General features: G+C 48.1%; 1 long non-coding RNA gene across 1 annotated transcript in view; it reads left to right on the forward strand.

Annotated features, from left to right (window-relative positions):
- Positions 1 to 14,002, forward strand: part of LOC122701370 — a 204,706-nt gene extending 190,704 nt beyond the window's left edge. The window contains exons 2-3 of the long non-coding RNA XR_006343057.1: positions 4,772 to 4,810; positions 13,898 to 14,002. This is a non-coding gene — a long non-coding RNA (uncharacterized LOC122701370). The remainder of the gene's footprint in view (positions 1 to 4,771; positions 4,811 to 13,897) is intronic.
- Positions 14,003 to 24,730: the final 10,728 nt, after the last annotated feature.

A 24,730-nucleotide genomic window follows, 5' to 3' on the forward strand; every position in this document is an offset into this window, starting at 1 on the left:
GGGATAGGAAAAACAGCTCAACATGTATTCTATGAGTTACCTGCTTCCAAACTGTAGCTCTAGTTCTGTCATGTCCCCAAAGATTTCTTTTTATGTGGATGATCTGTGCTGACTGGTCCTCCCCCATGTTCACTGTTAATCTGTGGTGTGTGAACTTGACCAACAGTGATAATAAATACTAGTCCAAGTTCTGGGTATTTTTGTCCTAAAGCTTCTTTGCTGTAAGCACCTTTGCTGCAAACATTTTCACCCATAACTAGTTGGCTGTAGGGAAATTTGGCCATAAAGGATAAAATAACTGGTTAACAGTTGGTTTCATTTCTCCATTGATGCAGGTCTCCCATTTTTGTCTTTCATCAATCTCAGCCCTCATGGTGGTCTAAACAGTGATGTGTAGATGTGGTTGTCTTAAAACAGTGAATGGTAACAGATATGTACATCAACATGATAGAAAATACTTGTTAGATGAAACTTACTGAAAGTGTGAGATAATGCAAAGCCAAATCACATATTATACTAGAAAATGGTAGCACTAGTTTGCAAATCCTTTTGTAATTTGAAGGACAGAGTTAAACCCATGTTTCCAGTAGAACTTTGGAATGTTCACCAGTGGACACATGTCAGTCAGCCAAGAAGAAACAGCAGTGACACATAGCTTGTTACAAGCATGCATCCTGGCGTTTGGGCTTTCTTGGTAACCAGTAAAGAATCTTCCTTCAATGCAAGAAACCTGGGTTCAATCCCTAGGTCAGGAAGATCCCCTGGAGAAGGGAATGGATACACACTCCAATATGCATCAGTTCAGTTCAGTTCAGTTCAGTTGCTCAGTCGTGTCTGACTCTTTGCGACCCCATGAATCGCAGCACGCCAGACCTCCCTGTCCATCACCAACTCCCAGAGTCTACTCAAACTCATGTCCATTGAGTCGGTGATGCCATCCAGCCATCTCATCCTCCTTCGTCCCCTTCTCCTCCTGCCCCCAATCCCTCCCAGCATTAGGGTCTTTTCCAATGAGTCAACTCTTTGCATGAGGTGGTCAAAGTATTGGAGTTTCAGCTTCAGCATCAGTCCTTCCAGTGAACACCCAGGACTTCTCTCCTTTAGGATGGACTGGTTGGATCTCCTTGCAGTCCAAGGGACTCTCAAGAGTCTTCTCCAACACCACAGTGCAAAAGCATCAATTCTTCAGTGCTCAGCCTTCTTCACAGTCCAACTCTCACATCCATGCATGACCATTGGAAAAACCATAGCCTTGACTAGGCGGACCTTTGCTGGCAAAGTAATGTCTCTGCTTTTTAATATGCTGCCTAGGTTGGTCTTAACTTTCCTTCCAAGGAGTAAGTGTCTTTTAATTTCATGACTGCAATCACCATCTGCAGTGATTTTGGAGCCCAAAAAATAAAGTCTGACGCTGTTTCCACTGTTTCCCCATCTATTTCCCATGAAGTGATGGGACCAGATGCCATGATCTTAGTTATCTAAGCCAACTTCTTCACTCTCCTCCTTCACTTTCATCAAGAGGCTTTTTAGTTCCTCTTTGCTTTCTGCCATGAGAGTGGTGTCCTCTATATATCTGAGGTTATTGGTATTTCTCCTGGCAATCTTGATTCCAGTTTGATTCCAATCTTCTTCCAGCCCAGCATTATATGATGTACTCTGCATATAAGTTAAATAAGCAGGGTGACAATATACAGCCTTGATGTACTCCTTTTCCTATTTGGAACCAGTCTGTTGTTCCATATCCAGTTCTAACTGTTGCTTCCTGACCTGCATACAGATTTCTCAAGAGGCAGGTCAAGTGGTCTGGTATTCCCATCTCTTTCAGAATTTTCCACAGTTTATTGTGATCCACACAGTCAAAGGCTTTGGCGTAGTCAATAAAGCAGAAATAGATGTTTTTCTGGAACTCTCTTGCTTTTTCAATGATCCAGCGGATGTTGGCAATTTGATCTCTTGTTCCTCTGCCTTTTCTAAAACCAGCTTGAACATCTGGAAGTTCACAGTTCACGTATTGCTGAAGCCTGGCTTGGAGAATTTTTGAGCATTACTTTACTAGCCTGTGAGATGAGTGTGATTGTGCGGTAGTTTGAGCATTCTTTGGCATTGCCTTTCTTTGGGATTGGAATGAAAACTGACCTTTTCCAATATGCATCATGGCAAACCGAGATGACCAACACTCAGAAACTAACAACTGCCAAAGGGTTTTCATTTTGACAAACCCTGAATATTCAGTGGAGTACTGATGCTGAAGCTGAAGCTCCAATACTCTGGCCACCTGGTGCGAAGAGCCGACTCATTGGAAAAGACCCTGATGCTGGGAAAGATTGAGAGCTGGAAGAGAATGGGATGACAGAGGATGAGATGGTTGCATGGCATCACTGACTCAATGGACATGAGTTTGAGCAAACTTAGCAACTGAATAACAATAAATCCTGGGGTCTGAACCTGATCACGCTCAGTTGTTTGTCCAGTATTGCTGTGAATCTGCATGCATTTTGTTTTATTTTTTTCAATTAGTTTTTTAGCGTATGGTTGATTTATGACGTGTTAGTTTCTGCTGTATTAGCAAAGTGATTCAGTTATACATATATCCACTCTTTTTCAGATTCTTTTCCCACATGGGTTGTTACAGAGTACTGAATGGCGTTCTCTTTATCTATTTTATATATAGTGTACGTAGTGTTGCGTGTATATTCCAGTCCAGCCTCCCAATTTATCCCTCTCCCTGCCCCTTTCCCTCTTGGTAACTATAAGCTTGTTACATTCCACATCTATGACTCTATTTCTGTTTTGTAGATATGTTCATTTGTACCAATTTTTTTAGATCCCATATGTAAGTGATATCATATGATATTTGTCTTTCTCTGTCTGACTTACTTCACTCAGTATGATAAGCTCTAGGTCCATCCATGTCGGTACACATGACATTGTGTGTTCCTTTTTATGGCTGAATAATATTCCATTGTATATATCTACATGCATTTTATACATGTGTGCAAGTATTTTGTATTTCACAATAAAGTCTTAAAATTTTTGTTACTCGTTTTTCTTGTTTCATTTTTAACATCCCTCTTTACTTTTTTGTTATTTTACCTTTTACAGCTAATTGCCTCATGGTCAATTAGCTTTGCAGCGAAAATGTTTGTGTGAAAATGCTTGTGGCAAAGATGCTTATGGCAAAAAATGCTGGTCCAGGCTGATAACAGCTGTTGATACTGGGGTCTTTGATGAGTGCCGTCTGTGGACTGGGTGTGTGGTATCTCATTTAATCTCTCCACCCAGTGAAGTAGGCGGAGAGCCTGGAGTTCAGCGGGGGTGGCTGGGAGGTCACAGTGGAATGTTATCTTCTCAGTGGCTGTGAGGAGAGCTCTGCTGTGCCCCAGACCTTGGGCTGAACATCCCCTCTCTTTGTCCTTAAGGTACTGGCTTGGTTAAGCTCCCCACACTTGTTGGGCCTGAAGCCTGGGGATTGGGACGAGCCAGTGCCAGGGCATTTTCTTTTGTCCAGCAGAGTCCAGGAAAGGGGTTCTCCTGTTTCTCTTCCGTGAGTCTGAAGTGCTGGTGGAGGTCACAGGCATGTGATGAGTGGGCTTGATCTGGATTTAAGGTGGGGAAGAGGGGGGCAGGTGGTGTCTTCTCTCCTTTTTGGTGAGAAACCATCTCAACCAATAGGAAATATGGTGGAAACACAAGTCGAGGGCAGAGAGAGAGAGCGGAGGGGAGAGGTTTACTTGGCATGGACAGTGATGTCCTGGGCTCGGGGGCAGGCTGGCCCTGGGGTTTGCGTTTCACGAAGTGTCCCTGCAACTCGGCTTTTCCCTTTCATCCCAGCCGGGACCCTTCCTGTGCTGGGAGCTGGCCCAGCATTCTGAGAACAGTGGAGCATGTACGTGAGTCAGTCAACAGCATGGGGACACGCTGGGGCTCCCAAGTAGGGCGTGGCTTTTCCTTCTGTGAAAATGTGCTTACAGTCTTCTGGTGGCTTCTGAACTTGCTTAGAAAAAGACCAAATTCCATGTGTTGACCTTCAAGGCCAGACGAGATCTGGCCCCTGCCCGCTTCTCTGATGTCTGACTGTCCCCAGAGACTCCAGCCTTCCTGCCCGTGTCCACTCCTGCCTGCCCCAGGGCCTTTGTACCCGATGTTCCTGCACTGAAAGTACCTGCTCCAGATGCGTCCAGCTCCTTCTTGCCGTCTGACTCTCAACCCTCTCTGACCCTCAGCATAAAACAGCACCTGTCATTCTCCATCCCATTTTTTTTTAACCATTGTTGGACTCTTCACTATCTCACATTATCTTCATTTTTGGTAATTTATTACCTTATTTGCTGTGTCCTTCTTCCTCTCTCCCACCTGGTGGGGGACCTGTCATCTTGTTTAGTGTGAAAAACACGGGGCCGACAATGGCACCTGGCATGTGTTAGGCACCAAATCAGTGTCTTTGGAATGAATCAACCCAATATTTCTTTCCAAGGAACGTAGTTATTTTGTCTAAGAGAAAAACAAAGGAGGGACCTCCCTGGTGGTCCAGGGATTAAGACTTTGCCTTCCAGTGCAAGGGGGGGAGGGTTCAATCCCTGGTCAGGGAGCTAATGGCCCCACATGCCTCAGGGCCAAAACACCAAAACATAAAACAGAAGCAATACGGTGACAAATTCAGTAAAGACTTTAAAGATGTTCCATATCAAAAAATCTTAAAAAAGAAAAACAGAGGAAAAGCAGTTGTTTTCAATGCAAAACAACGTTTCTTGTCTTTGTCTTTTTTATGCAGGATCTACCGTCCCTGCCATATAGCCTGGTCGAGGGTCAGGTAAGTACTCATTTTGTCCTGACTTAGCATTGCTGTTAAGTCTGGTGGAAAGGAAAGAGGTCAGCACGTCTCTTGTTTTCTATTACTGTGCAAACCCAGCCCAGCCATGCAGTGGGCGTGGCTAAGGAGAAGGGTGGGCATCGCCAGGCTCGTAGCCTATCATTTTTTTTAACCTTGTTACCAGGCGCAGATGTCCAATCCCATGCCCAAGGCAGACATCTCTAATCACCTACAGCACAATTCAACCCTTCCAGAGAATAGTTAGTACTGACGATCAGGGAAGGCTGGTGAGATGAAGCGTACGTGCGCCCTTGATGTATGCGCTCTAGGTGGGTGGTTAGGTGGCTTCTCTTTAGGAACAGTGAGAATAATTGTCAGGAATCTTGCCCTTCCCTCAGTCTTCTGGCATTACCCCTGCCACATTTTTATTAGCGTTGGAGCCACCAGCTTGGCCTTGTAAGAATATAATTGAACCAAACGGATCTATACCTTGGGGCAAAGCATTTTTTTTTTTATTGATTCCAACTCTACATTATTATTGTTGCTTAATGAGGAACTAATGTAATTTCTAATGAAGCCACATGGCCCTCAGACAGACAAAGGCAGGTTTTATTTCCCTGGTGATGCTGTTTCGTCTCTTCAGTTAAAACCTGGGAAGGAAAATTAATACGAATGTAAGGATTTTTTTTTTCCTTTCTCTGAGATCAGTGTCAAGGCGGCAACTTTTTATTACTCATGTAAATGTCCCCTTTGATGGGATTGGAGAGAGGGTGTGGCTGGCCCTTGAGTGGACTGGAGATGCTGTAAGTGGCGGAAGAGGCTTCATGGCGAGGCTGAACCAGTGATACCTGTTGTCTGAGTAGTGATTAGAGTGGACTCTGTGCTCCAGCCCCCCTCCCCACCTCCCAGCATCACTATCATTTGAAGCAATGTTCCCCGGGCTCCTGCTGTCAGCTGCCAGTTACTAGGAGAAGAATCTGAGGAACTGTGGGGGGGGTTTGGGGGGAAGCAATTTATTGATATGAGGTCCATATAATATAATAATATCCATTTTAAAGTGGATAATTTCGTGGCATTGGGTATATTGTTGTTCACCTTCCATCTCATCACCCCAAAAGATGACCCCATTCACACCCATTTCCCTTTCCCCCTCCACCCAAGCCCTAAGTAACCACCAATCTGCTTTCTCTCTCTCTCTCTCTGGATTTGCCTGTTCTGGACATTTCATATAAACAGAACCAACTGTGTATGGCCTCTTTGACTGATTTCTTCCACTGAGCATCTTGTTTACGAGATTTGTCCACATGGTGGCCATGTCAGCCCTTCACCCCTTTTATGGATGGATAATGTTCCATTGCACGGATGGACCACGTTTGTTTATACATTTGTCTGTTGGTGGATATCTGGGATTTTTTTCTACCTTTTGGCTGTGGTAAATATTGCTTCTCTGAACATGTGTGTACAAGTATTTGTTTGGACACCTGTTTCCATTTCTTTTGGGCATGTACCTAGCAGTGGATTTGCATGGTCATGTGGCAATTCTGTGTTTAACTTTTCGAATAATTGTATTCAACTTTGTTTAACTTCTTGGAGAACTTTCTCATCCATAACAAGAGGAAAGAGTCTTGGCAAGGTCGCCGGTGTTTGCTAGGATTTGAATCCTGGCAGGCTGGCTCTTCGGCCCTTGTCTCCTACCACCATCTGTCCTGCATTTGGGGGTGTCAGCCCCATGTAACACGTCCTGTTCTGGGCACTGCCCCGGGGAAAACTGGGGTGGAAGAAGAGTGGAGGGCACGCAGGCTCCTGTCACCTTGAAGGACTGTTGTGTCATTCCTGGCCACTCTCTTTCGGTCCATGTGGCATCTTGACCTCTAAACTTTGGAGACTCTGCAGTTGCTGGGCCACTTGATCAAGCGGTCACTTGATTGGTTGATAGGTTGTTTGACCCGGGTACTCAATCTCTTTCTCTCTGTCTCTCAGGGCTGACAGAGTCAACTTGACAAAATAATAACAATTCTTTGGGTATCAGCTGTGAGCTCTGTGCTACTACTTGAATTAGTCTCAGTCTCCAGACAGCACCTATACAGACTAAATCTCTTCATCCCTCTTTTCCTACTGGAGGTGGGGTTTGGAAGCCCAGAGAGGTGAAGTAATTTGCCTACAGTCACACAGCTTGTAAGTGACAGAGATAGAATTTGAATGCAAGTCGTGCATCTCTGCAGCCTGGCTTCTCCCAGCTGTGTCCGCAGGTTTCTCCAGACTCCTTTAGGCATTTTCCACATAGGCATGGAGATTTGGGGGCTTTCCCAGTGGCTCAGTGGTAAAGAAACCACCTTCAATGCAGGAGCTGCGGGAGACATGGATTCAGTCCCTGGATTGGGAAGATCCCCTGGAGGAGGACATGGCAAACACCCTCCAGTATTCTTGCCTGGAGAATCCCATAGACAGAGGAGCCTAATGGGCTACAGTCCATGGGGTTGCAAAGAGTCGGACACAACTGGAGCGACTGAGCTTGCACACAGGCACGTGGTGATTTTTAAAAAAACCCACTACAGTTTGGGCTTTCCTGGACCCACATAGTCTTTGGAACATCTTGAGATGGTGAGAACTTCTAAGTTGGTTGTGAGAAAATGAGAATTCCTATGTGGGGGCAGGGCAGGGAGGAAGACATTCCATTCTTCTCTTTTGCTGGTAAAACCAAGAGGGGGCATATTGCAAGACAGATGATCTGGTATCTACGGTCAAGGTGGTTGTTTTTTAACTGACTTTGTGCCCTGCCTTCTCAATACTCTGGCAGTAACTGGGGTGTGGTCCCTATTCTGTGTGTGTAGTTGTTCATCCTTCTCCCTGCAGCGGGATGCTGCACAAAACTGCACAGGGAGGCTCTAGGTCCCCAGCACTGCAGGCAGCCCAGGAAGCTGGCGAGGGATGCTTCTCAGGTGAGAGGGGGAAGAGGGTGATAAAGGTGGCAAGGGCAGGTAGGTCTTGCCCCAGGGAGTCCCTGGCACCCGAGGCACCAAGCAGTTAAATGCTCTGCCTGGAAGGTAACTCCCACCAGGTTTCCTCTCCTGAGTGTGATAAAGCACGAGTGGGAGCCGGGGCATATTTACACCTGCTCTGTGCACACGTTTCAATGGCAGTCATTCTCTGACCTTTTAAAATGGATAAATCTCCTTGGCAGTGGCATATTTCTCAAAGCTTAGCTCAGAGTGGGGGCCAAGGAGCTGGGAGACATGGCCAGGCCACGGAGAAGATTGATGAGCCCCGAGGGGTCTGTTCTGGAAACCTGCCACACCCATGGCCGTGCTCGGGGTGGTCTGGATAGAAAAAAGTGTGTTCTTGGCCAGAGTGTGAGTCCTTGCATCACTTCCCAGATGGATGAAAGCAGGCAGGCTGTTTTTCAGATTGCAGTGGATTTATTCCTTTGATCACCTGCCTTCGCCTGCCTTCTCTCTGTGAGTTCTGATGGATGCTCTGTTCCTGTGTCTCTGTTGTTCTCCGTCACGGGGAACGCAGGGCGAGAATCTTATTATCACGGGTTCTTTAACTCCCTTGCAGCATCACCAGGGAGCATAATAACCCCCTGCGGTTGGCAGCTCCCTTCCTTTTATCCTGCTTTCCTTCCTCCTCCCTCCAGAGCTTCCGACCAAGAGTGCGGGACATCCCAGAGGGAAGGGTCTGGCATTTTTCAGACCCTCTGTGTGCCAGGTGGACTCCCGCGAGAAATGTTATCAGTAAACCCACTTGCAGGTGGGGAGCCTCACACCCAGAGAGGGAAATTACCATCCCAGACCACCCAGCTCTCTGGAGGCAGGATGCGGATTAAATGCGGGTTCGACCAACTGTGGTGTTCGTGCCTTCTGATGCTGCCTTGAGAGCCGGCAGCGAGTCTCCTTCCCAGCGTCTAGGCTCCTCACTTACCTCTCAGGGTGGTTCCGCTGCCCCCATCTCACCTCCTTTCCTCAGCCGTTTGTAAATTCACGGCATCCTCCCTGTTTGAGTGGCTCGGGCTGGCTTCCCAGAGATCATCTCCTAACAGGAGGAATGCTCTTTCCAGCTCAGCAAGTGTCGGTTCATAATTATCAGTGTAATTAGAGCAGGATTTACCATCTGAGCCTCTGTGGATGCTGCAAGCCTGCCAGCATAGGTAGCTCTGGCTTCGAAAGGTGTCTGGTTCCCCAGGGAACCCGAGGTGTCTTCTGGGCCCCACAGAACCATATGGAATTACCCGCTCAAAGTACCCAGGCAGATCCAGAGGCATCCCGTGGTTCTAAGAATAATGTCCAGGCACCCTGACCAGGGCTGGCTCCCAGGCACCTTTCTGACCTTGGAGGCTCTCACATCCAATCCCATCTCCTTTAAGGAGCCTCTGAGGACTGGCCAAAGAATCAGCATCTTTCCTGCCCCACCCACGTCCTATCCTATTGTTCCGTTTTACCTCCTTCCTGGTACTCTGAGTTATCCGGAATAATATTCTTTTCTTGTGCTCATGTTTATTTACTCAACTCACTTACTAAAATATAAGCTTGGTCAAGAACCATGTCTTTCTCACTTGTCTTCACATGTCTTGTTGAATGAAAACCTGAGACCTTTGCTGACACCTTATTATTTCTGTTACACTCAGTCACACCCCATTGTTTATCTTCACGCCTCTGTTTTTAATAACTTTGTCTACTTACCTTTCTTTGTGCTTGGAGAAGGTCTGTAAGATTCCTAATAGCAGGGACCATACCTTTTTATTCCATTGGAGCTGCAGCACTTTGTGTAGTACCTGGTATGGAGTAGATTTTCAATGCACATTGGGTGGGTGGGTGGGTGGATGGATCAGTGGATGGATGGATGGATGAATGAATGGGAGGGTAGGTGAATGAATAGATGGGTAAATGAGTGGGTAAATGAGTATTTGGGTGGGTGGGTGGGTGAATGTATGTATGTATGTATGTATGGGTGGGTGGATGTTTGGGTGGGAGGGTGAATGGGTAGATGTTTGGGCGGGTGGGTGGTTGGGTGAGAGTGGGTGAATGGATTGATAAATGGGCAAGTCTGGCTAAATTTTCCTGAGATACTCTTTTGGACACTTATAAAGTTGTGGTCTATATCTGACAAAGCTTATAAATTTTATAATAAAGGCCTTGGATCCTTTTTTTGTTAACCTGAGATGGGTCGGTTCAAGTTTCCCACACTACCATATTTCTGTTGATTTCTCTTGGTAATGGCCATGGTTTGTGTTTCATATACTTTGAGTCCATGTTCTTTGACTTCCAAGGGGAATTTACTAACTAGCGCTGGTTATAGATAGAAGTTTTTATTAATATACAATGACTATCTTGAGCTTGGGTAATGCCTTCTGCCTTGGGTTTTTTTCTAAAATCAGTGTTGCTTTCCATCTGTCTTTGGTTCCCAAAGGCCTGGGCACATCTTTTCATTGTTACTCTTTTTAAATTTCCTCTTGGAAATGCAGATGTCTCTTGGAAATAGTCTATGGATAGATCTTGTTTATGCTCCCCATCTGAAAATCTTCATCTTTTAATTGAGGAGTTCACCTTCAGTCTATTTGCCATTATGTATGTTTGACCACCTGTCATTTAAAAAGTTGTTCCTTAAAAAGAACTTTTCTTGCCATTTCATTTATTTTCTCTCTCTTGGCACTGCAGATTCCATTCGATTTGTTTTTATCTTACCTGCTGATTTGGAAGGTAGGCATCTTGTTATTAATTCTACACATTGGTCGCCTCTTGCTTCTTTGGAAAGGAGGCTGTAACCCTCGGTTCTCTAATAGTCAAAGTCGAGAATGAAATGGCAGCTTTGAACTCCATCCAGGCACAATGAGGACAAGGAGCTCACCTGCACCTTGCATTTCTCTGCACCCTCTTCCGTGTTCCCAGGCATTGCCCCTGTAATTGAGACTTTAGAACTAGCTTAATGCCCGTAAGTTATCGTGTTGATGTGGTCATAGCAACAGATAATGCCTGCAGAGGGGTTAATATGTACAGGGCACGGTGCTGAGCACCAGGCATAGAGTTTCTCACCTAATCTTCTGGACGAGCCCACAAGAAACTGTCCTTCACCTCCGATTTAAACAGTGAAAGTGAGCCTCCGGCATTTCCTAGCTTGCCTGAGGTCACGCATCTCCGAGGGCTGTGGAGCCATCAGTACCTGGGTCTGGTTCTAGCTCTTAGCCACGCCCGTCTTGCTCACTGTCACAGCTGCCAGCTGCCAGCTGCTGTATGTGGCTGTGGAAATGTATTTATACCCAGCAGCTCGTGGGGGCTCTTACCTGCTCTGTTTCCATCCACAGTGCCCCTTCTCCAATTAGACTGACCATACTGACCCCCGACTTCCAGACCAGCATCACCCACACTTTCACGTGTTGGGGAAACCCCAGGGGGCTCTGGTTAAGATGCAGAACCCGACCTGGTACATCTGGAGGGAGGCCTGAGATGATGCATTTCTTACCAGCTCCCAGGTGATGCTGAGGCTCCTGGTCCGAGCGCCTGTCTGTGACAGCAAGAGTCGGGGCTGCTCCAGAACCCTGTCACTCTGGCTGCTTAATTGGCTTGGTTTTTTATCGGTGCTCTAGCTCATTACTCTTTAATGCAGTGGTTAAGCAAATGGCCCCTGAAGACAAGTGCCTTGACTCAAATCTCAGCCTAGCTGCTGACTCACTGGGAAAACAGTGCCCACACCACTGGGTCGTTGTGGGGTTTAAGCAAAGCAAGATAAATGGAGTGTTTAGAACGGTGTCTGGCACATGGCGAGGGCAAGGTACTTGCTTGGTATTATCATTGGTTCCATTGAAGCCCTTCAATCTATCACAACACAAACCTTTCACTACCTCCCTCCTCTCTTCCTCCTCCCTGCTCCCTCAGCTCCTTTCTCAGATGATGAGATTTGTGCAGGCCCTGCCCTTACGCTCCAGGTTCTTCCTGTTTGCCTCTGCATGAATCCTTGCTTCAAGGTGGCTGGAATCTCACCTCTTCATGCAACCTTCCTGGTTCATCTTTCTCAGTCCAGTCCCCCCAGTTAGTCTTATAGAAATGTCTTCCTCTCCACCTAGCTGTAAAAGTTCATGTTGAACTCTTTGTAAAGGATGTTTTTGTGGATGCAGATTTGGAAAATACACTTTGATAAGCTATTTTGGATTGGGGGGCAAGACCCCTGGGGGGGCGATTTGAGTAAGAACAGACTGCTACTGTTATTCTTGAGTGAATCATATAAACTTAGATTCAAAGGGAATTGGATAATAGAGGCTTTTAGAGACTATCCAGTGGGGAGAACAATGGGAGAAGGGAAAAGAGAACAAAGCAGCTGCCATTTGGAAAAAAACTTTGGGGAAAGATCAAAGGTTTTTTTTTTTTAAAGGGAATTGTTGGGAAGTTTTGCACCCTTATGTGCCACATTTCCCCTTCCTGTCACCTCGTGAACAGTTCAGCACCATGTCCATTTCCTCTTAGTGTTTTGGATGGTTCTGTTCGGGGGATGGTGATGAAGTGCTAGGTGTGGTCTCAAGCAGAATGGCAGGGTCAGGTTGATTGACATGTTGGCCGCCATCGGCGTTGGTAGCTCATCTACTCTGAGATGGGAGTCAGGTATTAGGATCTCTGAAAACTTCTGATGTACAACCAAGGTTGGAGACTACTAACATCAAGCCATGTTCCCCACATTTGTTCTGTGGGGTGTTCATGATGTTAAGTGCCCAAAGCAATTTTCTAAAACTGGTGGTGGTCAAAGCTTTGGGGAACAAAGCCAATTTGATATCTTCACTGCAGGGCTTCTCAGCACCTTTAATATGCTTATAATATGCTATGACCATACAACTTTTTTGAGAAATATCTCTTAGCATGTGGATACTAGATGCTTGCTTCTCTGTGGTCCCTGGAGCGCATTACAGGGGAACTGAAAAGTTCCCCTGGATGTTTTAACTTTGGTGTATTTGATGATGATGGTGGTGCTGGCAAAGGAGCAGTGATTTTATTTATGATCATCTCCCGACCAAGCAAAGACCCAAAGAACGAAGAGGAAGAAAGCACAGCACCCCCGCCCGGGGACAGCCCGCCCTCACTAACCAGGTGGCCCAGACTGTCACTTCCAATTTGGGAGTCGGTCTTACTTTGCATAAGTGATTGAAGTAATTGCACTGACTGTTTCTCTTAATCTACAAGATGCTGAGTAGGGATGGGACAGCTCAAGGAGTTAGTTCTGATTTTCTCTAGATTGTTTTTGATCCCAGGCACTGCCTTCTTGCTCTCCTTAATTGCAAGCTCCACATGGAGGAGCTGGGGTGCACCTTGGTACCTAACTCTCCCCTCTGACGATGGGCCTGTTCCTCTGGATGGATTCCTTATGGTTCCTCTGGTGGGTGCTTCACCAGCTTTCTGATTGCAGAAAGGGCTCGCTAGGGATGCAAAACAATGAGTCTTGTCCCTGAAGGGAATTTCTGGCCCTACCCATTAGGATGAAGTTTTCCGTCCGTCCAGTCAGGCAGAAGGGATGTGATGGAAGGGCCATCAGCTCACCCAACCCAAATGTAGATCCCGTTCTTCTCACTGCACATCCGGGGGGAGCCAGGCTGCAAGTGGACTTGCAGGCGACCCCTTCTTTCTGCTTCAGTGGCTCAGTAGAAAGGAAGGAAGGAATCCACAACCCACAGAACCGAAATTCCACAGCCAGATGTTATCTCCTCCCTGGAGGCTCGGCTCGGTGGAGTCATTTCAGAGCCTCGGTATTCTTCATCCCCATTTAGGTTAGATTGGCAAGAGGGAGTTTGATTTCTAAAAAGTGAGATGGTCTCTACACTGTCTCATCCGAGTGAACCAACAGAGAGAGGGAAGGCTGTGAGCACTTATGGGGCTGCGGGCCTCTGGCTGTAGTGTTCCCGGTGTGCCTTCCAGTAATGGGTAATAAATGCGCAGTTATTTAATTTGGAGTCAGAGCTGCAGCATCATCGATTACCTGGAACATCTAAAGCTCTAGACAGCAAGAGCCCCTTGCATGAAGTGTGTCTGTAGCAAATCACTGAGCGTTTAAAGTTAAACAGACATGCATATGACATACACAAGGTAATTCTCACTGGCTTTATGCGTGCAGGATTAGGAGTGCCAGTGAACTCGGAGGTGCCAGCCCAACTCAGATGTGCCAAAAGGATGGATGGATGGATGGATGGAGAGCATCTGCTTCTCTCGCCAGATCCACCCACTGCTCTTCTCTACCCTCTCCATGTCCTGGGATCCTTCCCTGCATAGACCACAGCACCAGGCTCTCCTGCCCACTGTTTTCTGATTGGGTTTGGGCAATAGGGAGCCACAGCAGGTTATGGGAGGAGGGAGGAGAGGGCAGGGCATTTACAGACCCTGCCCCCCCGCCCCCCGGCCATGGACTGTTGCATTCCTAAATGAGCCTGGTCTGTGTTCAGGCTCAGAGATGGTGGGGGTGGGGGGGCGGCGGCGGGGAAGAGCCTGAAACCGCACTGTTATCAGCCCCAGGGCACTGTATCTCTTGTGGCTGCCCTACCCCCCACCTCCACCTTCATAAACAGACCTTTTATTAAATTCCTCTCAACCGATCCTAACTCAAGTGTACCGTTTGTTCCCTCGTGAAGCCCTAGCTCATACAATGGGCAAGACATGGCTTATTTCACTTCATATAAATGGAGTCACAGTTTAAATGCCATCTTTTCAGAGAGCCTCCTTGAGGTCACAGCATCCGTTTGATTTCCTTTATGGCACTTGTCACATCTTGGTGCTGTCAGTAGACTGGCTTGTTGGCCTCTGTTGCTTCTTTGCCTTGAAGAACAACGGTAAGCACAGAGGAGTTAAGTGACTTGTCTAAGGCCGCACAGCCAGATTGAGCTCTGGACTCTGATTCCAAAGACCCTCCTTCCCCCTAAGCCACACCCAGAGGCCAAGCTGCAGGTGGGGCACTATTTCCTTAGAACCACTCCACCCCTGCTACCTGTATTCATGGTGGACAGAGAAAGCTGGCTTTGCTGAAACATCCTATGAGCCTGCAGTTGACTCTTCTTTCCCACCAGGCTTTTTGCCCGGATGCGGAGGCAGAGACTGGCGTCAGCACCCTGGGCCCTTCCCTTTCTCTGTTTCCCTCTCCCCATCCTCCACCTCAGCCCCCAGGAGCTTGACCCCTGTCCACAAGCCCTGCGCTCTCCAGTCCAGAGGTGGTTCCTCTGACTGGGTCTGTGGGATGCTGGGCCACTCGGATGCTCAGGTGGCGGGGCCCTCCCCAGAGACAGGAGCTGTCTCGGATTCACAGAGCAACCTGTGATCTGGTTTCCTTTCAAGGGAGAAGCACAAAAGAAATCCCTGCTGTGCTCTGTGGAATTGCTAATGATGTGTATTGAAGCGTTTGTCCACAGGCTGAAGCCCATGGGGTATTTCCTGCTAATCTCCCTCTGAGGTTCCAGGAAGGTTGAGATGAAAAGCACATACCTACCTGTTACACATCTGGAAATTCCTCACTCCTCTGTGCATCATGTATAGGTTAAAAAAAAACCACACCCGCAGCATTGTCTCCCCAAAACACAAGTACAAAGGAGAAAACAAAAAAATGTCCTGTGATCCCATCACCTAGATAACTCCTGCTGACTTTATAAATGTACTTGGTTAGACAATTCACGGGAGACAGAAAGGTATGAACTGCCTCATCTCCTGGCCACCCTATTCCAGCCTGTCCTACTTCCCAGCATCTCTGGAATTCCTTTTAGAAAGGTCATTGAAAGCTATGCCTGTATGGGTGTGTGTATGTCTGTACCACTCTGGGTTTGATGCAGGAGACTCCGGTTTGATCCCTGGGTCCAATCCCTTCCTGGGTTGGGAAGATCCCCTGGAGAAGGGAATGGCTACCAGCTCCAGTACTCTTGCCTGGAGAATTCCATGGACAGAGGAGCCTGGCGGTCTGTAGTCCATAGGGTCGCAAAACGTGTGTGTGTGAGTGTGAATGTGTGTGTGAGTGTGCGTCTGTGAATGTGTACATCAGCCTTTAACACTGATACCAGAGTACTCACACAGAACACACTCTTTCAGACTTGATGGTTTTTTCTCATATTTTGGAGCTCTTTTTAACCAGCACCATCAGGTCTATTCCTTTCTTCTCGATGGCTCCGTGAGATGTCACCTTGTGTCTGTGTCATGATTTGTTTGATCTTGACAGGTAGGCTGTTTCCACGGATTTGTCCTTAGAAACAATATTTCAGTGAACATCACTGTGTATACATCTTGTTGAAATTTGTAGAGAAATCTGTGTATAGACTATATCCCTGATGGTGGAATGGCTCGGTTAAAGGTCAGAGCATTTTATTTATTTAGAAAAACTTTTTTACTTGGCTGTTTCGGGTCTTAGTTGTGGTATTCGGCATTTTTTTTTTTTTTTTTTGTGCATGCGAACTTTTAGTTGTGGCATGTGGGATCTAGGTCCCCAACCAGGGATGGAACCTGGGTCCCTTGCATTGGGAGTATGGAGTCTTAGCCACTGGTTCACCAGGGAAGTCCCAATCAGAGCATTTTAAACTTCCATAGAAATTGCAAAAGTACCCTTCGTGGTGGTTGTGGCCGTATGCGTAACCTTATCATTGAGTTTGAGAGCCTGCTTCCCTACACAAGTATGTGTGCGCGCATGCTAAGTCACTCAGTCGTGTCCAGCTCTTTGCAACCCTGAACTGTAGCCCTCCAGGCTCCTCTGCACATGGGATTCTCCAGACAAGAATACTGCAGTGGGTTGCCATGCTCTCCTCCAGGGGATCTTCTGGACTCAGGGATCGAACCTGTGTCTCTTACGTCTCCTGCATTGGCAGGTGGGTTCTTTACCACTAGCACCACCTGGGAAGCACCCCCACACCAGTATATTAAGTCTAAAAGCACTCAGAGACTCTCACTGTTGGGAGTGGAGGACGTGGTTTGCGGTTCCTGTTGCACTGGGAGTACTTACCCTGTTGACTCCTCTTGGCTCCCTCATTACACCGGTGCCCTTTAAAGCTGGATGGGAGTCTTAAACTAAGCATCCTTCCCCAGCTCCGCAGTGAGCTTAGAGCTGATAACCACACACGCTGGCTTGAATCTCTCCACTGTTCCATACGACGACTGCCATGGAAACACGTTCTCAACTCTCAAGGATTCGATTATCACCCAGCTGTGTGTCTTTCTTCTCGATCACGGCCAGTTGCTGTGTCTTGGAAAAGGAAGAGACTGTGTACTTCCTTAGGCTGAAATTTCCGGTCAGTCTTTGGATTACTGTGTTCAGGCTGCGTAACGAATGACGAATTCATCACAGCCCGGGTGCCTGCAGCAACAGAAGCTAGGCTGGAAGTCCGAGATCGAGGTGTCACAGGGTCGTTTTCTCCTGGGGCCCCTGTCTTCTCCATGTCCTCACACGGTCGTCCCCCTGTGTGTGTGTCATAATCTCATCTTATTGGGACCCCAGTCATGCTGATTAGGCTCCCCATGTGACCTCATTTTACCTGATTACCTCTCTGAAGACTGTCTCTCCGAGTGCAGTCACGTTCTGAGGTTCAGGAGGCCAGGACTTCGACCTGTGAATTTTGGAGGGGGCACATTTCAACCCATAAGAGCTGTCCTCTTAGGTCGTGACCATAGGGGTGCCCGCCCCAGGTAGGAGCCTACACTCACAGCTCTCACTATGGTGAGTCACATGACAGGCCCACGGGACAGCGCGTTCCGTCACAATGCCTTCTCCCATCTCTTTCGGAGGCCTGGCCCCTGTAAGACTCGTGGCCCAGGTGGACGTTGAAGTGTCCGAGGCTGGGCAGCTTGGACCTTATCACTTCTCAGGCTGCGAGCACGGATGGCTCTCCTGTGCCTGGTGCCCCTGCAGGTTGAAGGAGTCTCAAATGCTCCACGCCACACTTAGAAACAGAGAGTTTACTTCCTGGGCTGAGGAGAAGAGGGATAGATATGTGTTTGGCCGATTCTCCTGCCTCTTGGAGCCCAACCAGGGTTGGGTGGTGAGGTACGACTTTTCACAGGTGAAGCCTGTGGAGGAAAGAGAGCCAGGGCGGCTCATTGCAAAACTCAGCGAGTGAGCCAGGAAGGAAGACAAAGCAGACTTTGATTCAAATCTGATTTTCGCGCTAACGTCGGTGGACTGCAGACAGGGCTGGAAGTGCTGTGTGTTTGTGGACTCAGAGACCATGACAAGGTTCATTAAAACACAATGTCTTGATCAATTCAGGATGCCTGCCAAGGGCACAGGGCAGAGTATGTGGGGTGCCGGTGCTATTCCTGCTTCTTAGCCTGCCACGGTTGTGCACAGAGCAGGCCACCCTGGCCTGAAGTCACCTTCCAGAGACCTCTGCAGCTGCTTAGCTGGTCAGTCGTGTCCAGTTCTTTGCAACCCCATGGCTGTAGCCCACCAGGCTCCTCCATCCATAAGGCAGGAATACTGGAGTGGGTTGCCATTTCCTTCTCCAGGGGATCTTCCCCACCCAGGGATTGAACCTGTGTCTCCTGGGTCTCCTGCATTGCAGGCAGATTCTTTATCTGCTGAGCCACCTCTGGCAAACAGCAAACAACTGTTCCCGGGAGCGAGAAGGAGCCATCTTTGGGCCGAGTGGGCTCCGGGACAGGGAGTCATCTCGAGGTCCTGATGGCAAGTGAAAGATGAGAACCATTGTTCTTCTGAGACTCTGAGCAGCTTGTGGGTTAGAAGAACCTTTTCCAACCCCTTGCTTTTGAATTTTCTCTGAGAAGTGACCACAGGGCAGTTATAGCCCATCATCTGTCACAGCCAAAGAAGTGGGTCACACATCAGTGCCACCAAGCTCTAACCCCAGCAAGAGCCTTCATGTCTGTGGCCCTGCGTAGGAGAGTACATAAAATGTTTTACAAAGCATGATGCTGGGCTAGGGGGGATTGATGCAGATATTCTCATCATCTTTCATGACTTGGGGGCTCCTAGGGTGGGGTATAGTCGCATTTTCTCTGGAATCATTCTGGAAGCACCAATAGCAGGAGTGGCAAGCCTGACGTACATGCCACCAGATGCTCCTGGCAGGCATCGTCAGTCCATCAGGATGTACTCGATGGTTTCACTGATGTGTGAACACTGTTCATCACTCCTCCCAAGCCTGGCTCCAGAGGCCCCTAGGGGAAGCCTTGCTTAACTAATCCTATAAGGCATGTCCCCTAACCCCACCCTCCATCCCCACCTATAACACACTGGAGTTGCTTTAATTTCTAAGGCTCTTTCAGATCCAATTGTCTCTGGTTTCCACACCCTTCAGATCTCATCCTGTAGACCCACAGCTTCCTGTCTGTATGACTGTCTTGGCTGTCAGACTCCATGTATTGAAGTGTGAAATACAGTGTACCTCACTACTTCTGGATATGCCAATTTGTCTTTCATAATGCTACAGACAGGATCAGAGCTGCATTTCGCCTTCGGATCTGCTGATAAAGCATAGGCATGTCGAGTGAATACAAATATGGATGAATGTATTAGTTATCTAGCACCATGTAACAAATTACCCCCAAACTTTGCAGCTTAAAACAACAAACATTTATCATCTCATGGATTCTGTGGGTCACAAGTTGTGCAGTGACTTTGCAGAGGCCTCTGTTTGAAGATCTCTTGCAGACTGCAATCAAGTTGTCAACCAGGAGTGCAGTCCTATTGAAGCTTTGCTGGGCAGGAACCATTTCTAAACTCACTCAGGAGGCTGGTAGAGCCTCAGGTCTTCGCTGACTGTTGGCTGGAGAGATTAGTTCCTTGACACATGGGCCCCCCTCCAAAGGGAAGCTCATAGGGTACTAACTTCCATTAATGAGAGAGGGCGCTCGAGACAGAAGGGCAGATTTTTGTAACCTAACCTTGGATGTGACATCTCATTGTCTCTGCTTTATTCCTTTCATTAGGAATGAAATTAGAATAATTTCATTATAATTAAAGCAAGCAAATGAGTGAGTTCAGCCCACACTCAAGTGGAGGGGATTATATGAGGATGTGGATACCTGGAGGTGGGGGTCACTGGGGACCATCTTGGAAGTTCTCTCCATTTCACAAATGAGGAAATAGAGGCTTCCAGAGGCTCAGTAACTTGCCCTGGCTGCCTGACTCTGAAGCCCAGGTTTTTAACCATGAGGTTTCATTACCCTTGAACAACTTTAACGAGTTTCCTTAAACACTGACGAGAACTTGAGAAGTGAATGCACACCCCGTGTTGGGATCACAAGAATGGACGTGGGTTGGGGACTGAGATAGAATCTTTGCTTGGTTTCCTTCTCTGCCACTTAACACTGTGCCCTGGAGGATATTATTATCCTCTTGGACCTCATTTTCTCCATCTGCAGTGGAGACAGTCAAAATGGAGTTCTTCTGTTGTAGGATTACTGTGAGAATTGAGAGAGGCAGCATGTGTAAAGTATGCCGCTCCAGGTAGGAATTCAGTACAAGCTAGTTTCCCTTCTTCCCAATAACTTATTCTAATTTTGACAATGCTTTTCTCTCCCCCGAAGCATTTCCTTTAGGAACTGCTTTATACCAGTCATTCTTTAAAGTAATAACACTTAAAACCCTATAAGAAATGCTCTGCAACTCAGAGTGCCTCCCGACTAGGAAGTCTCCGTGGCAGAGACCTGACTGCAGGGTTGTCGGCTTTGGAGATCCTTCCAGGGTCGTCTGACTTCCTGAAGCTGCCCGAGATGGAGAGTCCATTTGGAGGGGGAGGCAAGGGGGCTCCATGATGCTTCTTGCTCTCCATCTGACCTCCAGGGTGGATGTCTTATCTTCTGAGCAAGGTGAGAGGATCCGAGGGGACCACTGAGAAACTATGTTCTTGGCAGACATCGGTATTCAAGTGCATCCCTGCTGGGAGTGAATGGTTTTAGGTTTGGACTCCCTTGCAGGGGCAGACGGGGAAGCTGGAGGACAGGAGGTTTGGACAGATGGCAGCAGGTGCGTGGGATGCCCAGCTGCCAGTTGGCTGTCAGGTCTTCTTGATTTGGAGGAAGCGGTGCTCTGCTCAGAGAAGTACCTGGAGTGTCTCTTTCTTCCCTGGTCAACTTGACCAGCTTGTCAGTGTTCTCTCTCTCTCTCTGAGAGTGTGAGTCCACTTGTGGTTTTACCTGGGTCACTCCCAGGAGATAGAGAAGACATTGGCCAAGACTCACGCCTTTCTTATTTCTGAGTATGAAGCAAGCATTGGTAAGACTCATATACTTTTTCCTTTTAACCTAAATTTTTCTTTTTATGGCTTCCAGGAATTTAAGAATAAAATCCAAGACTCCTTTGCTGGGCTTTACCACGCTCTCCTTGCCCTCCATGTGCTACGCCTTTGATACTGTTTTCTCCTTGGAATTCTGAAAGTGTCGGGGACGATCATGGAACATGGTGGGGATGACGATGGTGACGATGGTGATGTTAACGGGTGGTGTTCGTGGTGGTGATGATGATAATGGGTGATGCTGGTGATACAATAGTAGAGGAGGATGGTGATGAAAAAGAAGGTGAAGGTGGCGCTCCTGGCGTTGTTGATGATGAGATAATAGCTGACACTCAAAGGCCGATTTATGATGCCAGTACCCCACCAAGTGCTTCACATACATTATTTCCTTTAGTCCTCGCAAGGGCTTTTTCTGAGAGTTTCCATTTTCTCCATTATTTGTGTTTCCATAAATGAGGACACCACAGTACAGAGGGATCGTCTAACTCGCCTGGCCTCACGCTGCTGGTGAGTGGCAGAGCCAGGCCTGATCTCCCTCTCTGGCTGACCCTGCAGCTCTATGGGCAGAGCAGGGAGAAGGTTGTGGCATCTCTGCACCGTGGCGGTCCCAGGTCACTGACAGCCTCATGCAGCTTTCTTTTCTGACCTCCCGTGCTCTCCCTTGACTGTGCTCAACTCTGCATTGAAGGTGAAGACTCAGGGATCATGTGGTGAGTTGAGAGCTGTTAGCTTCTTTGGAAAGAGGACAGAGGACAAGGAACTTGACACAAACATCCTCAGTGTCCAAGGCTTGCTCCCCAAGGGTGGGGACGAGACGGTGGCTTAAGTTCTAATTCAGCCAGGTGGGTAAAAAGCACAGTGTTGAGATTAGACAGGTTTGGGTTCAAATCCAGCTTTTAGCCCTCACTGGCCACGTGACCTTGGGTAAGACAATGACCTTGTCTCCTTGTCTTAAGACACAGTTACCTTGTCTGTAAAATGGGGCCTGGTGCCTACCCATAGGGATGTCACAGCATGGAGTCTTCACCTGTGAGCTGGTATTTTTATTTTTATCATTGGTTTTATTGGTGGGGGCAACACCCCCGTGCTCTCGTATGTGGCAGACGCTTGATACTCACTGCACTGGGCCCTCGTGTGAATCCTAGCAGATGAGGGACTTCACTGGGGAATGGATGGCTCCCTGTGGGGTCAAGTAGCTATTTCAGGGCCCTGCAGTTGATTAGGTACCAGAGTTGGGAGGTGGAACTCAGAGGGCTCCCAAGCCGGTATCTTCCCTCCACCAGACCCAGGCATTCCAGATAGCCGCCAACCTTCTTGGCACCATAAGTGCTGAATCCTAGGATGTCTCAAAGCCCAGAGCATCTGGAAGGAGGTCAGCCTCAGGCCTGGGCTACTGTTTCCAGCTGCCGTTCATCTCGGTGCTGACCAAGACCAGGGTGACCTCGGCCACGATCTCTCCGAGCAGAAGGTCGTGAGCTGCAGCCCCTGGCCTGGCAGGACCCTTGTCCTCGGTTTTCCCAGGAGGCGGGGCTGGGCGGTCAAGGAGATGAACTCCAGGTGCCCTTCTGTGGCCACTCTGTCTGCTGGTGTCTAGTTATGATTGGCAGGGATGTCTGTGTGTGCGCGTGCTAAGTCACTTCAGTCATGTCCGGCTGTGAGACCCCCTGGACTGTAGCCCACCAGGCTCCTCTGTGCATGGGATTCTCAGTCAAGAATACTGGACTGGGTTGCCATGCCCTCCTCCAGGGGATCTTCCCGACCGAGGGACTGAACCCGCGTCTCTTATGTCTCTTGCATCGGCAGGCAGGTTCTTTACCACTAGCGCCACCTGGGAAGCCCCAGGAATAAGAGGTACATTCAGAGTTAGACACCCAAGCCCCACGGGGTTTTACAGAAGGGTTTTCCTCCTCTTTGAACAGAACTGGAGTCGGAGGTTAGGTGGTTTGTTCAGGTCACCCAGCTGGCAATGGCAGTGTCTGGACTTGAGCCCAGGGCGCCCGCACCCCTGATCATAGTACCCCTTTGCGTGTGTTCACGGCCTCACGGAGAGAGAAGAAAGGCCTGGGAACCCAGCATTGCTGTCCTGGGCTCGCTGTTGGGTGGTATTGCTTTGGGAGGCTGAGAACTTTTGAGAACAGAATTTCCAGCCTGCCGTGGGTAGTGAGCTGAGGGCTGGGGGAGGCGAGTGTGGCCAGGCTTTGCCCCGGCTCCTCTGGGCACTTCTGCCCGCGCGCTCAGAGCATCTGCTGCTCTTCCGGCGAAACTTCAAGGCGGCCTGGCCGGCGATTCCAGGCGGGAGCCGGGAGAACAGAGTCCGTGAGGCGGCTGCGCCCCCTGCAGGCCATGGGCTGGCAGTGCATCTGCCTTTACCCAGCAAGTGTTTTGCTTTTAACAAACTTTTTTATCCCCCGTAATTTAATGGAAGTATAATATACCTACAGAAAGGCAAACAATCTTGAGTACGACTTGTTGAGTTATCACAGAGAGAATATACCTGGGACATCACTACCCAGGGCCACTCTTCTCCCAGCATGTACCCTCCCCAGCACTGACTTCCATAATTAATGTTACGTTTCAGCGTCATATAAACGGAGTCACACAGTCTGCTTTCTTTTATACCTGCTTCTTTTGCCCAAAAGAAATGCATGTATACGCTCACCAAATGATGTGTGCAAGAATGTTTATAGCAGCATTGCTCACAGAAGCCCTAAGTCATTGACAGCAAGGGGGTGAAGACACTGTAGTATATTTAAACAGTGAAGTTTTTACAGCAATGGAAGCAGATTAACAACCTCTATGCCCGGCTATTCTAATGAATCCTCACTGAGCTTTGCTTGGTGTTCATGTGCTTCTTAAAACTCAACATTCCAAAAATTAAAATCATGGCATCCAGTCCCATCACTTGATGGCAAATAGATGGGGAAAAAGTGAAAACAGTGATAGACTTTATTTTCTTGGGCTCCAAAATCACTGTGGACAGTGAGTACGCCACAAAATTAAAAGATGCTTGCTCCTTGGAAGAAAAGCTATGACAAACGTAGATAGCATATTAAAAAAGAGAGACATCACTTTGCTGGCAAAGGTCCATATAATCAAAGCTAAGATTTGTCCAGTAGTCATGTACAGATGTGAGAGTTGGACCATAAAGAAGACTGAGTGCCAAAGAACTGATGCTTTTGAATTGTGGTGCTGAAGAAGACTCTTGAGAGTCCCTTGGACTGCAAGGAGATCAAACCAGTCAATCCTAAAGGAGACCAACCCTGAATATTCACTGGAAGGACTGATACTGAAGCTGAAACTCCAATCCTTTGGTCATCTGATGCGAAGAGCCAACTCATTGGAAAAAACCCTGAACCTGGGAAAGATTGAAGGCAGGAGGAGAAGGGGGTGAGAGAGGATGAGACGGTTGGATGGCGTCACTGACTCAATGGACATGAGTTTGAGCAGACTCTGGGAGATAGTGAAAGGCAGGGAGGTTTGGCGTGCTGCAGTCCATGGGCTTGCAAAGAGTCGGACATGACTTAGCGATGACAATAACAACAATAGGTGCCTCTCAGATGTGTCTTGGGAGCTGTCCCAGCAGGTAGCCCTGGGCGGCGTTGTGTGTCAGTGGGTGGGTTGGTGGGGCACGCCCTGGGTCATTCTCAGACTGCCACTGCAGAGGAGGGCAGGAACCCGGCCCCTCAGGACAGTTCTTGTACTGTAAACATCCTGTAGTTCAGTTGAGCTCAAGC

The sequence above is a fragment of the Cervus elaphus genome, chromosome 10 (assembly GCF_910594005.1).
Source record: "Cervus elaphus chromosome 10, mCerEla1.1, whole genome shotgun sequence".
Classification (NCBI taxonomy): Eukaryota; Metazoa; Chordata; class Mammalia; order Artiodactyla; family Cervidae; genus Cervus; species Cervus elaphus.